Here is a 13,287-nt window from a genome sequence, read left to right on the forward strand (position 1 = left end):
CCGCAAGGTGAGCAGATAGTTTTGGCGTTGAGTCTATTTTTGCCGCGCGGTTCATGCTGAACTCAGCGGCTCTGGGTGTAGCAAAAAACAAAAATAATCAGGAGATTATACGAAAGACGCAAAAGCAAATAAACAATATTGAAACCGAACCGACTATACACTGCAAATAAACAAACACAAAATTAATTAGGAAAGTATAAATAAATAAACTGCAGGAATTTTGCCCATATTATGTATATATACACAGACAGTTTAGAAGAGACGGACCACTTGTATTAAAATGAAAGGGAGAAATTGGAACGCCTGCCTTACAGATAAAAGAGCCAATCACCTTTTAGATACAGATCACTTGTCAATCAACGCACATGCGCATTAGCTGATCCTGCCTGAAAAAAGCATTTTTTAGCATAATCTTAGCTAAAGAAGCACAATTTATTATACTTTTGTTGTCAGATTTTACTTCTGATTTTAAACATGTATTTTGATTGTAATCATGACCAACCGTTTTGGAGATTTCTGTCTTTCTCCATTCAAGTAGATAGGAGCTGCTTTTATGCCACTTGTTTACATAGAAAATAGCTGCCCAGCCTGCCCGGTAAAGATGACCGGCGAGTGGACTGACTTGCCTTGAAAGGGGCTTTAAATTATTTAACCAATCATGACCAAGTACGCTGATAAACAAGTACAGGTGTCTGCCTGCCATTGTCGTAGGAACCTAGAGTGGAGACACAGCCAATGTGAAAGCTCAAACATGACCACGTTGCTCACGCCCCGTTCACGGAGTATGTGTGAATCAGGCATTATGTGGCTGAACTCACTCTTTCTCCCTGTGCTGTATGTGTGCATGCGCACGCTTGCGGCATCTTTCTAGGGATGTAACGGTTTCAAGGTTTCACAATATACCTTGGTTTTAAAACGGACGGTTATCATACCATTGAAATCTTCTCATTGACGGTATTGCATGAATATAAAGACAGATTTTTTTCATAACTTTTCTAAAATCCAAATCAGGTTAATTAAGACAGAATCGGCAACATTTACACAGCATCAAATGAACTTGGCGAGATAAAATAAATCTTTAAATTACGCCTTCCTCATGTTACATTTGACTGTAACGGTCTGTCACTCTGTCAGTCTGGGTTTTTGGGTCCTCGCATTTCTCGGCCACATACGTCATCAAGGCTGTCTCGTTTCAGAGAAGCGAGTAGGACACTTCGAATGCAGCCTTCCAATGCGACCTTCTTTCATGGAAATTCGGAGGATGCATGAGGTGTATCCTTCGTGGGCACTCACAACCCACAATTCTTTACTTCAATGGAAATGTCTAAAGAATTAATGTCAATTTGCCCGTAAATATGATGTTCAAATTCAAGTAATGTTAATTCCCAAGCTGAAGTACCTCAGTAGATAGGTGCAGAGTATATAATATGTATAATTATATTAATATATAATTAAAATAAAGTATTAGACTAAAAGAACACCTGTAAAATCTATTTTCTTTTCGCTTTACATCATTATAACTCTCCTAAAATTTACCTAATACATTCCCTTCCAAAGGGATTTTGTTCCCTTCTCACTCAAAGCACTTGCGCTTGTTAATGAGTGGCGTGCTGTCATAGCAACCATGTTCCGTTTCCGTTTGTCCTACAAAGGCTCTCTCGTTTAAATGAGATACTGCAGCCTTCAATGGATGTGTCCTGCCTAGCACGCAGCCTTCGAAACGAGACACAGCCATTGTTTTGTTTCTGTATTGCCGCGTCTCTCTCTGTCTTACATCATACCCCACCTCCTCGTTTACCCATTATTAGTTTATTAGTCACACCTGCCCTGTCTTGTTAACCTGTTGATTTCTCTCCATATTTTAGTCTCCTCGTGTTTGCTGTCCAGGGCCAGTTTGTCTTGTTTCCAGTCTTGTGTGTCTTGTGTTTCCAGTCGGTCTTGCTTCCCATCCCAGTCCTGTTCGGTCCTGATTCCCCGTTACCCTCTGCCCCAGCGCTATATATATATATTATATATATATTAGGGGTGTAAAGGTTCTCTGTAAAAGAACTGTACAGTTCGCCAACCACGGTTCGGTAAGTTCATCTCTAGATTAATAACGCATCTGGATCATACAGTTTGGTGAAGAAAATAAAGCACCAAATAGACATGCGCAGTTGTAACCTTCGCTAATGTACCTGTATGGCTCTGTAGATGGACACACTCCACCTGTGTTTCATTTGGGTCAACTTTCTACAGAGCGAAACTGTCCTATTAACTGTTAGTATGTTAAATCAGTTGATGACATCACACTTCTGCACGTGTTAGTTGGCAAAATGGCAAGTGGAGAAAACAAGCCACAAGAGAGAAGCCCCTGCGTCATTTAAGTCTCCTGTCTAGGAACTTTTTCTTTATGCAGTCAATTACAACAGAGATGGTCAAAAAACTATTAAAAAACAGGCAATGTTTGCAGACGTTACTTGACGCGAGTGCCGCATACTGGTAATATGTTGACTCACCCAAGGATATATAGCGCGTGGTGCGCACAGAGCTGCAGGTGAGCCCGAAACTACGCACAGACACAATCCCTTCTGTCTTTAAACAGGCACTCGGTGCTAGTTCGGACAGACATGAAACAATAACTAAAGCACTTGGGGTGTTCATTGCCAAAGTTATGTTGCCCTTACTCCGTTGATGAAGATGTGGGATTTCCGCATATGATTAAAATACTTGAGTCGTGTTATGACATCCATTCTCTTATTCATTTTAATAGCAAGTTTATTTCTTCTATAGTGATGTACAGGTTCTGAACGTTGAATATACGTTAAGTTGAGTTTGAAATGCACTTTATGTTGATGCATGTAGGGTAATAATGCAGGTATTAAGTTAAAATGTTGAGTTAGCAATTAGAGAAATTATTATATATATATATATATATATATATATATATATATATATATATATATATTATTTAGTTAAGGACCCTAATGAAAATTAACCATGATTTTACTATAGTAATATTGTCATAACAAGGACTTTTTTTTCACCATGGTTTTCTTAGCAGACATCATGGTTTTATGTAGTAATACTGTCATTTCCATATAGTAACCTTGATTTTACTATAGTATTGTAATCATGACAGTAACCACGTTAATTTTGTGGTTACTATGATTTTACAAAAAAATACCATGTTTAAATGATGGTTACTGTTGTAAAACCATGGTGATTTGTAGTGAGGGCAAATCTTTTGAAGTGTCTGTTACCAAACAAAATATTTTTACTTTGGATATGGCAGTAATATTTTTTTTCCCCTGAATATAGCAAATACCGAACCATACCGAAACTGTGACCCTAAAAACTGTGATACAAACCGAAACAAGAAACAAAAAAAACAAAAAACATATCAAATATTTACTTGAAAAATTGCTAAATTTGTTCCAAAGGTGTTTTGTCAAAATTGTGTCAACTAGCAGTGACCTTTTCGTATGAATTTAGCAAAGCTGTGACTGTTAATATGCAAATTTTTTCCGACATTTCTTTTTTTCTGATACATTTGTGTGTCAGCTACTGTTGTGTGTAGTTACAGTAACCCATATTTAATTAATATTATATATTATTTAATTGCTTTAAACAAAATTCTTCTTTTTCCTTCTAAGTTATTTATGAATGCCCCTTTAAGATGCAGATGGGTTATTTGACAAATGATATCATCAGAATATAACTGCAAAATCACTGGTGACAAACATACTATACCAAGAGTTGTGAGACTGCTCATAACAAATGAGTAACACTACAGCAGTACAGAGTTTCAGCAATTACAGAATGTGAATGGGGCTCAATGGGTCATTCAAAGAGATGCCAGTCCGACTGGATCATTGCAGAGCTGTGAACGACCCCAAACCTGCTCAAGCATAGGCTACAGTGCAGGTCAAAGGCAGCAATACCCCTTACAGGGGCAGTAAGGTCTGCGCTTGCCCCAGTGGAGTGGGCTGAAGTGTGAGCTTTCAGATGCACTAATGTTTTTCATTTATACGCGCACACACACACACACACACACACGTGCGGATTGTTACAGCTGTGTCATTCACCCTAAACCCCCACCAGGGTCAGAAATTAACCAGGGCTTGGGGCAATAATGCCACGAAAAGTGTCAATAATGCTCCAGATTTTCAAAAGGTGTGGGCAAAAATGTTAATTTCAGACACTGACCCTCACCCATCTCAAGAGAGTGTTGAGATTACGGCTGGTCTACATATTAAATATTCACTATTATTTGCAAAGATTTTGCTGTTTATTCCGAACTTTTTATTTAGTCATTAAGTTTCCTATAGAGTGTGTCATTACACTAGTTAGTGTCACTAACTAGTTGCTTGACTTGCTATATGTGCATTAAAACAGAGATGCTTTCATTTAAACTTCATAAGCAAAAACAGCATTAGAGTTGGGAAGTTCAATTCATTTGTGTGTTTCAAAAAATCTATTCAAAACTTATTCAATACTGAGCATGTTTACATGCACACTAATACGTATATACAGTAACTTCCAAAAATCAGTGTTATAAAACCCAGACAAAGCAAGAAACCTGAGTTTTCATGAGATTTAAAATAATCTGATCATTCCCTACTTTTGATGTCAAAACGTAAACAGGTATACAGTATGCACAACACCTGCGTACACTGGATAAGCCGTAAAGGTGGATAAGAATGTCAGTAAAGGTGTTTACATGCAACGCGAAAATCAATTTGTGCAGTCGATCATATTTTGCTTAAACCGTTTATGACCTTAACCGTTTAAGGTGTTTACATGACCACACACATTGTTGACTTAATAAGCATAATCGGTGTAAGAATAAACGTGCTCACTGACTAGTCGCTTCCAGGTGCATGAGCATACTGCGCGTTCAGAGTACTTGTGGTTAGAAACCTCGGACCACATGCATTCCATGCTCGAGCACTCTGCTGATGACGAAATTTACATCACTTGTGCTGTACGCAGACAGCTAGCATTCATGTCTAACCAAAGTAAACTTTGGGCTTAAGAACATCTGTAAAGATGTTTACATGCAACATGAAATTGGGGTAATGGGAAAAAATTTGTGCCGATCAGTTTATGCATAAACCTGGTTTATGACTGGTATATGACTTTACCCTGATAAAGCATAACCATTTAAGCCATTTATATGTCCACACACGTTGTTGTTTTTTAAGCGCTAGTTCATGAAAGACCACACATGTAAACATGACCATTGTTTGTTTCATCACTCAAAAATGTTTATGCAATCCTTGGTGTGGCATTTTTCATGCATTAAAATGTTTTGCTATTTTTGGTACATAAATACATAAAGCCCTATTTGCACAGGATTATCATCACAGAGGAGCTTTAGTACTTTTTACACATAATATTTTCAGCCATTTCACCCAGCCCTAATGAGAGGAGCTCACTTGAGAGAAACACCACTGACTTCTCTCTGTCTGTTCAGTGTGAAGAGTGTTGAGTACCATCAGTACGCTCTCATAAGAAGGTCAATGAGTGTCATACAGGCATATAAGAGCTCTCAGATGACCATCTAATGCTCTCTCACTGCTATTCACGGTTAAAGTGAAGTGAATGCTGTCTGCTGCTCGTGTTTTGAGTTTTGTGGACAGGCAGATGAAAGCTAACACATACTGCAACACTTTAAATCAACACAAAAAGAACACATTCATTAACTCAGAAGAGGAGGTCAGGGGTCAGCAATCACTACAGTACTCACTCAGCCTATTCACACGAAGAGAGAAATTTCGCCACTAACAAGACTTTGAATGGCAAAAATGCATTCCTTTAGAGCTATTCACACCAGTGATGAAATGTGCACTACAACAAAGTGAGGTTTCTTTTTTTCAATGGAGCTGATTTTGAAAACAAACCAAAAACTAAAAGATTTCCTCTGTGGTTGTGGACAGTCAGCTAAAAATGATCAAACATGTTTGATATTCTCTGTAAAAAAATAAAAATAAAATTTTGGTACCCATCATATACTATGCATCTTTCTATGAAATATGAAAATCTGCAGACTGGAGCCAACTAGCGCTGACTTAGCCTGACTGAAAATTGGGGCTAAAATGTGTGTTAAAAGTTATGTAGTGTATCCAGCCTTAAGTCAGAACAGTCTGAAGGTCTGTACCAAGTTTGATGGATGTAGCTTAAAAGCTCTAAGAGTTAGTGTTAGACATTTTGGTCTCGCTTAAGGAATTTTGAAAAAACCCTCAACCAAATTTGTAGAATAACAGTATCAAGCAGAGGAGATTCATTTTTGTCCTTTTCATTTTATTCTCTGTGTGAAGAGGCCACAATTAAATATAGCGTCTATGTTGTCATGACATCAAACACATTCCCATCGAAATCCAAACACAATCCAGTGGTCAAAAGAGTAGGATATCATGACCAGATGTAAGCGTTGACGTGTCTCACTTGTCCACTTGCATGGAGATCACCCAAAATACATAAAATGATAATTCTCACATCATTTACTCAACCATATGCCGTCTTAAACTCAGAAGGCATAAGGTTAGACTTTCTTTCTTCCACCGAACACAAACACAGATATTTTGATGGAGTATTTATAGTTTAATTTATTTTTTTATATAAATTATAGTTTTTAAAATTGGTAGCTTATATTAAATGTTCTTAGTCTTCCTGTGATGAGGAGGGCTAGACAGAGGCTACAAGATTTGATTCATAGCACAGAAATTGTAACTTTAAAGACTGAAATACACCGGGGACTCTTATTTTGAAATGTTTGCGCTTCAATGCATGCAGTTGCTCATTCAAACAGATGAGGGAAATAAAACGTGCACTCCTACAATAATCTACAACGTATTACAATGTAAACAATTAAAAGTAAACATTGTCAGATTTCATCAACACTATACCATCATCATCAATAGTTGATCATTAGTGATAGTTTGTCATAAATGTCCAATATGGCTTAATGATTGTGAACTGCTCTGCAACAGCTGGAAACACTCACAAGTTTAACTCTGAAGGACGCAGCGCATGCATTTATTCAATTAAATCATATTCTTTTGAAGTCTGGTAATCACATTAGGTCATATCATGATTCCTGTCTTTCCCTCCAAATTTAAGACCTCTTTAAATGATAATTAAGACTTTCGTTGTATAATTTAAGATATTTAAGACATTTTATGACCTTACATTTTGGAAAACAGAATTTAAGACATTTTAAGACTTTTTAAGGATCCACGGGAACCCTGACAATGCAAGTCAATGGGGTTCAAACTTTTGAGCTCCAGAAAGGGCATAAAGGCAGCATAAAAGTAGTCCAATACCAGCGTAAACAGGGCCTAAGACATACTGAATGGGCTTATCGTTTGCATCAAATGAAATATGGCATCTCTCCAGCACAAATGCTTCTCATCAGACTATGCAGGACAAATCAGACATGAATGACTCAAACCAGCAGGACACAATTCATTAGTTTCATTTCATTAACTGCCTGTGCTGCCCACTCACACATCACAGTAACACAGTTCATCTCTTATTAACTCTCTCATAGCCACTCATGAATAAATCACACATCACAGCTTCATGCTTTTCAAAGACACTTTCTGTAGTCATTCAAATATAATTTCACTCATTGTCTTAACTGTTATGCACTTCCACCTCGGCTCTAGATTGTCTGCTTATAGTTTACTGTTGTACCGCAGCACAGTTGGCTATGATTGATTGGTTGTGTTTGTATGGCTCCTCATTTGTAAGGATCTTTGTACAGAAGCATCTGTTAAATTAATTAATGTAAATGTAGCTTCGCAGATGTGGTCTTATTAGACTCAGTCTATCGCAGCTCTCTCAGTTTAAAACAAACTCCTCTCAACCGATTTTGGGGGGTAAAAAATACAGAATGGGTGTAAAAACGGTAAACTGACCTGTTAGCATTTCACTTTTATTGGAAGGTAAAAGAATCAAATTAAATTCTGTTTGTTTTAAACAAAATGTATTACATTTTTCCAAAATGCTCTTACAGTGAGAAAATATGAAATATGAAAAATGTAAGTGATTGAGGTTGACAAGCATTTAAATCGAGTGGAAATCTGCAGAGATTTCAGGAATTAAGGATTCCATGTGGGTCTAGTGATAAAGATCTGTATATATCAGGGTTCCCACCCTTTTCAACCTATGAAATAAAATACTTTTCCATTATTTTTCCAGGCATTTGTAAATACTGGATACAGATTTTAATCTTCGCTAATGAATCATTCAGACTGATTTGACCTGTTCATTGACTAAAAACGTCCTGCTTACTTGTGTAACCTCCGTTCCCTGATGGAGGGAACGAGACGTTGTGTCGATGTAGTGACACTAGTGGTCACTCTTGGGAGCCAGAGACACCTCTGATCTTTGATAAAAGGCCAATGAAAATTGCCGAGTGGTATTTGCATACCACTCCCCCAGACATACGGGTATAAAAGGAGCTGGTATGCAACCACTCATTCAGGTTTTGTGCTGAGGAGCCGAGACAAGGTCCCGGCCATTTCAGCGGGTAGTTCAGCGTTGTGGCAGGAGGGAGTCAACGGCACACGTCTTCAGCTCAGGGGTGGTGAAAGGCACTATGCGCAAGTGATACACCCGGCCAGCTGTCCCGGACTTACCTGCGTGCCACTACACAGGATGAAACCAGTTCCACCCGGAGATTGTAGAACCTCTCAAATGTGTTGGGTGTTGCCCAGCCTGCTGCTCTGCAAATGTCTGTTAGAGAGGCGCCACTGGTCAAGGCCCAGGAGGCCACTACACCTCTGGTAGAATGGGCTCGTAGCCCTACCAGGGGCAGCACGTCCTGGGCGTGATATGCCATAGTTATGGCGTTGATGAGCCAGTGGGCGATCCTCTGCTTGGAGACAGCGCTTCCTTTCCGCTGTCCACCAAAGCAGACAAAGAGGCGCGGTCTGAAGGGATTCAACCTCCTGGCGCCACTAAGGAACCTGATGATCAGGTCGTGCTTCCCTAAGGGCTTACCGTCCACTGTGTCGTGGTGTGCTGCTATAGCGGCTACATACACCTTCAAGGTGGAGGGGGACAGCCGCCCTTCCAGCCTCTCCTGCAGGAAGGAAAGCACCGATCTGACTGCACATCTCTGGGGGTCTTCGTGTCGGGAAGAACGCCACTTAGTGAACAGACGCCACTTAAAGGCATACAGGTGCCTCGTAGAGTGGGCCCTAGCCTGAGTGATCGTGTCTACCACCGCGGGTGGTAGACCGCTTAAGTCTTCCGTGTCCCGTCCAGGGGCCAGACATGGAGATTCCAGAGGTCTGATCGTGGGTGCCAGATGGTGCCCCATCCCTGAGAAAGAAGGTCCTTCCTCAGGGGAATTTGCCAGGGGGGGCTGTCACAAGGAGCGTGAGGTCCGAGAACCACGTCTGGGTGGGCCAGTAGGGTGCTACCAGGACAACCTGCTCCTCATCCTCCCTGACCTTGCATAGGGTCTGTGCAAGTAGGCTCACTGGGGGAAATGCATATTTGTGAAGTCCAGGGGGCCAGCTGTGTGCCAGCACGTCTATACCGAGAGGTGCCTTGGTCAGGGCGTACCAGAGTGGGCAGTGGGAGGATTCTTGGGAGCTGAACAGGTGTACCTGTGCCTGCCCGAATTGACTCCAAATCAGCTGGTCCACCTGAGGGTGGAGTCTCCACTCTCCCCTGAGGGTAACCTGCCATGACAGCATGTCCGCTGCAGTGTTGAGGTCGCCCGGGATGTGAGTGGCTCACAGCGACTTGAGGTGCTGGTGACTCCAGAGGAGGAGACGGTGGGCGAGTTGTGACATACAACGGGAGCGCAGACCACCTTGACGGTTGACACATGCTTGCCCTGGATCAACGGCTGAAACCTCCGCAGGGCGAGCAGAATTGCCAGCAACTCAAGGCAGTTGATGTGCCAATGCAGCCGCGGGCCCGTCCATAAGCCGTTGACTGCGTGCTCATTGCATACAGTGCCCCAGCCCGTTTTGGAGGTGTCTGTCGTAACCATGACACGCCTGGAAACCTGCTCTTGGGGAACGCCTGCCCGTAGAACCGTGAGGTCGGTCCAAAGGCTGAAGAGGCAGTGACAGATCGGCGTGATGGCCACACAATGTGTCCCGCGGCACCATGCCCATCTCAAGACTCGAGTCTGAAGCCAGTGCTGAAGCGGTCTCAGATGCATCAGTGGCCACCGCTGAGGATGCCATATGCCCCAGGTGCCTCTGAAAGAGTTTCAGTGGAACCGCTGTTTTCTGTCTGAACACCTTCAAACAGGTCAGCACTGACTGTGCGCACTTGTTCGTGAGGTGCGCCGTCAACAAGACTGAGTCCAACTCCAAACTGAGAAAAGAGATGCTCTGAACTGGGAGGAGCTTGCTCTTTTCCCATTTGACCCGAAGCCCTAGTCGGCTGAGGTGCGAGAGCACCAGGTCCCTGTGTGCACACAACACATCCCGAGAGTGAGCTAGGATTAGCCAATCATCGAGATAGTTGAGGATGCAAATGCCCACTTCCCTTAACGGGGCAAGGGCTGCCTCTGCGACCTTCGTGAAGACGTGAGGGGACAAGGACAAGCCGTACTGATACGCCCAACCCTCGAATGCAAACCGCAGGAAGGGTCTGTGTCGAGGTAGAAAAAAAAGCACAAGCCACGCGTCCAAGCTCCGGGCGAGGGGGACCAAGGGGACAATCTCGTCGGATGTACCGGCAGATGGAGCCTCGTGGCGGGGCGGAGCCCGAGGTGCCACGCCATATTGTGGCCGTGCTGAGTTCAGGGACATCAAAGCACTTACCTGGCTCCTTGTGACCACCCCCGGAACAGCCTGGGATGGGGGAGGAAGAGGCCTGTCCTCGTGACCTGTGGAGAATGTCACATCGGGGGTGGATTTGTGCCACAGCTGGGCACGCAGGGGCGGGGAGACCGCCGCCGTGGCGCCGTGACCCAGGGAACCCTCGTGCAGTTCCTTTAGCGCCTTGGCTTGGTGGACTTGCAGGAGAGCCATGGCGTGCAGGGCGGAGGCGTCTTGTCCAGCGGCACTGTAGGCTTTGGCCGTCAGGGACGATGTAAACCTACAGGCCCTGGACGGGAGCTTTGGGCGCCAGCGCCAGGTGGTGGCGCTCTGCGGGCATAGGTGCACCGCGAGCGCCTTATCCACCGGGGGAATCGCCGAATAGCCCCTGGCCACCCCACCATCGAGGGTAGTGAGGGCGGGGGAGCTGAAAGATTGGGACCGGGCAGTAAAAGGTGCCTCCCACGACCTTGTCAGCTCCTTGTGCACTTCCGGGAAGAAAGGAACTAGAGTGGGGTGTGGCTGCTTTGAGCGGCGCCACGAGCCCAGGAACCAATCATCGAGCCGCGAGGGGTCAGGGGAGAGCGGAGGGTTACACTCTAGCCCGACGCTCGCAGCTGCCCGGGAAAGCATGTCCGTCATTTCCGTGTCAGCCTGTGACTGGGCGACCGTACCCGAGGGGGGGGAGCCCAGCTGAGGCCTATTTAGAATGTGAGAAGAATTTCATTGAATTTGCTTCGGTGGCTTGAAATTTAGCTTGGGCGGCCGCTGAAAAATTGTCAGTACCTGAAAAACCCTGTTTCTTCAATTCTCTCAGTCTCACATGAAGTCGCACCGCCTTCCTTCTCCATTTCTCCGACAGAATGTGTACGCGGAGGTGGTCCCATTGGTGTCCCCAAATCACCCCCAGTGCTAGCCGCGCTGGCCTCATACCCGTAGGTAGAAGGACCGAGGCAGGGAGCCGCTGGGGTGGCTTGCTTTCTTACAATAATGACCGCAACCAGGAATAACACAAATGGAAAGCATCTTTAAAAAGACGTTCTGTGTGTGTCGCTCTTTTAGAGAAATATACTCTTTTAGAAAAATATACTCTCTTATTTCTGCCGAAGTGCCCAGGGGCGTTCTCTGCAGTGCACCAGGAGAAGCCGCTGAAGTGGGAGAAAGCCGCTGAAGTGCACCGTCAGATCCAGCAGAGGTGAATGAACAGTCAGTTCAGTAAACATCGACCGTTCGGCTCCGAAGAGAAAATCTGAATGAGTGGTTGCATATCAGCTCCTTTTATACCCGTATGTCTGGGGGAGTGGTATGCAAATACCACTCGCCAATTTTCATTGGCCTTTTATCAAAGACCAGAGGTGTCTTGGGCTCCCAAGAGTGACCCCTAGTGTCACTACATCGACACAACGTCGAGTGAGTGACAGATAGGGAACAACGATTCCCTTACAAAGAAGAAATCAATATGGTTTGCGAGCAAGTTTTACTCCACGCAAGAGTAATATCTGACTAGAAAACAAGAAAAAATTTATTCACAACAGAAATTTCCATGACTTTTAAAAATTTATACATTTTTCATAATTTGTCCAGGCCTGAAAATAACATTTTTAAAATTCCCTGATTTTCTTTCAATTCTAATCATATTTTACTATCCAAACAAGGGAATGAACGGCACGTTTGAGTGTCTCATTCAACTGAAATTCCACCATCTCAATGAACCGCACTAAGTGCAGGTCCTGAAGAGTGCGTGAAGATTAACCGCATCTGAACCAGACCTCAAGCGCTGTGATGTACACAGTCTGCACAGTCTGCAGAGGTTTGCACCAAACTCCCGCAAAAATATAAACGAGGATTTAACGATCGTGTGATGGCAAATGTTATTTGTCACTGTGGGCTCAAACGTGCAGTGTTGATGATCGGCCAAACAGGAAAATGTATTGGTCGATAGTGATAATTTAAAAATACCAAATATCTGGCTGATTTATCAGTGGCAGTGGTATATCGATCGACCATTATTGTAAATGCGTGAATGTGCTAACAAAAAATATTTGCGTTGTTTTCATGTGAATGGGCAATTTGTCTGCAATTCGTCTCACTTTTTCGCATCGCTTTCGGTATGAAAGGGCCTTCAAGAAATATTCCAGGTTCAATCTTCAAGTTAAGGTCAATCGACAGCATTTGTGGCATAATGTTGATAACCACAAAAAATTATTTCGAGCCTGTAATTTAATTTAATTTTCTTAAAAAAAAAATAAATAAAAAAAAAAGAAGCAAAAATCTAGGTTACATTAGCCACTTTTCCACTGTTGGGCCAGTTCGAGCTGGGGCTATCAGCTGGTCAGCAGTGGCAAATGCCTCAGATGTCGAGCCGCTAGACCAAAATCGATCTGCGTTCCCACCATCGGGCCAAAAGCTGCACAGTGTTGACCTAAAACCCACCCTTTATATGCCACCCTGGTGCCAACGCCACACACCCCACCCAATTCATAAGCAAAAGGGGAGCTCAAGCTGAGGT

The 13,287-nt window shown here is 43.2% G+C and overlaps 1 protein-coding gene across 13 annotated transcripts in view; it reads right to left on the minus strand.

Moving 5' to 3' along the window:
- LOC127446823 (plakophilin-4-like) overlaps positions 1-13,287 on the minus strand; it is a 266,393-nt gene that overhangs the window by 98,650 nt on the left and 154,456 nt on the right. The gene's annotated exons all lie outside the window — the stretch shown is intronic.

This window comes from Myxocyprinus asiaticus, chromosome 10 (genome assembly GCF_019703515.2).
Source record: "Myxocyprinus asiaticus isolate MX2 ecotype Aquarium Trade chromosome 10, UBuf_Myxa_2, whole genome shotgun sequence".
NCBI lineage: Eukaryota > Metazoa > Chordata > Actinopteri > Cypriniformes > Catostomidae > Myxocyprinus > Myxocyprinus asiaticus.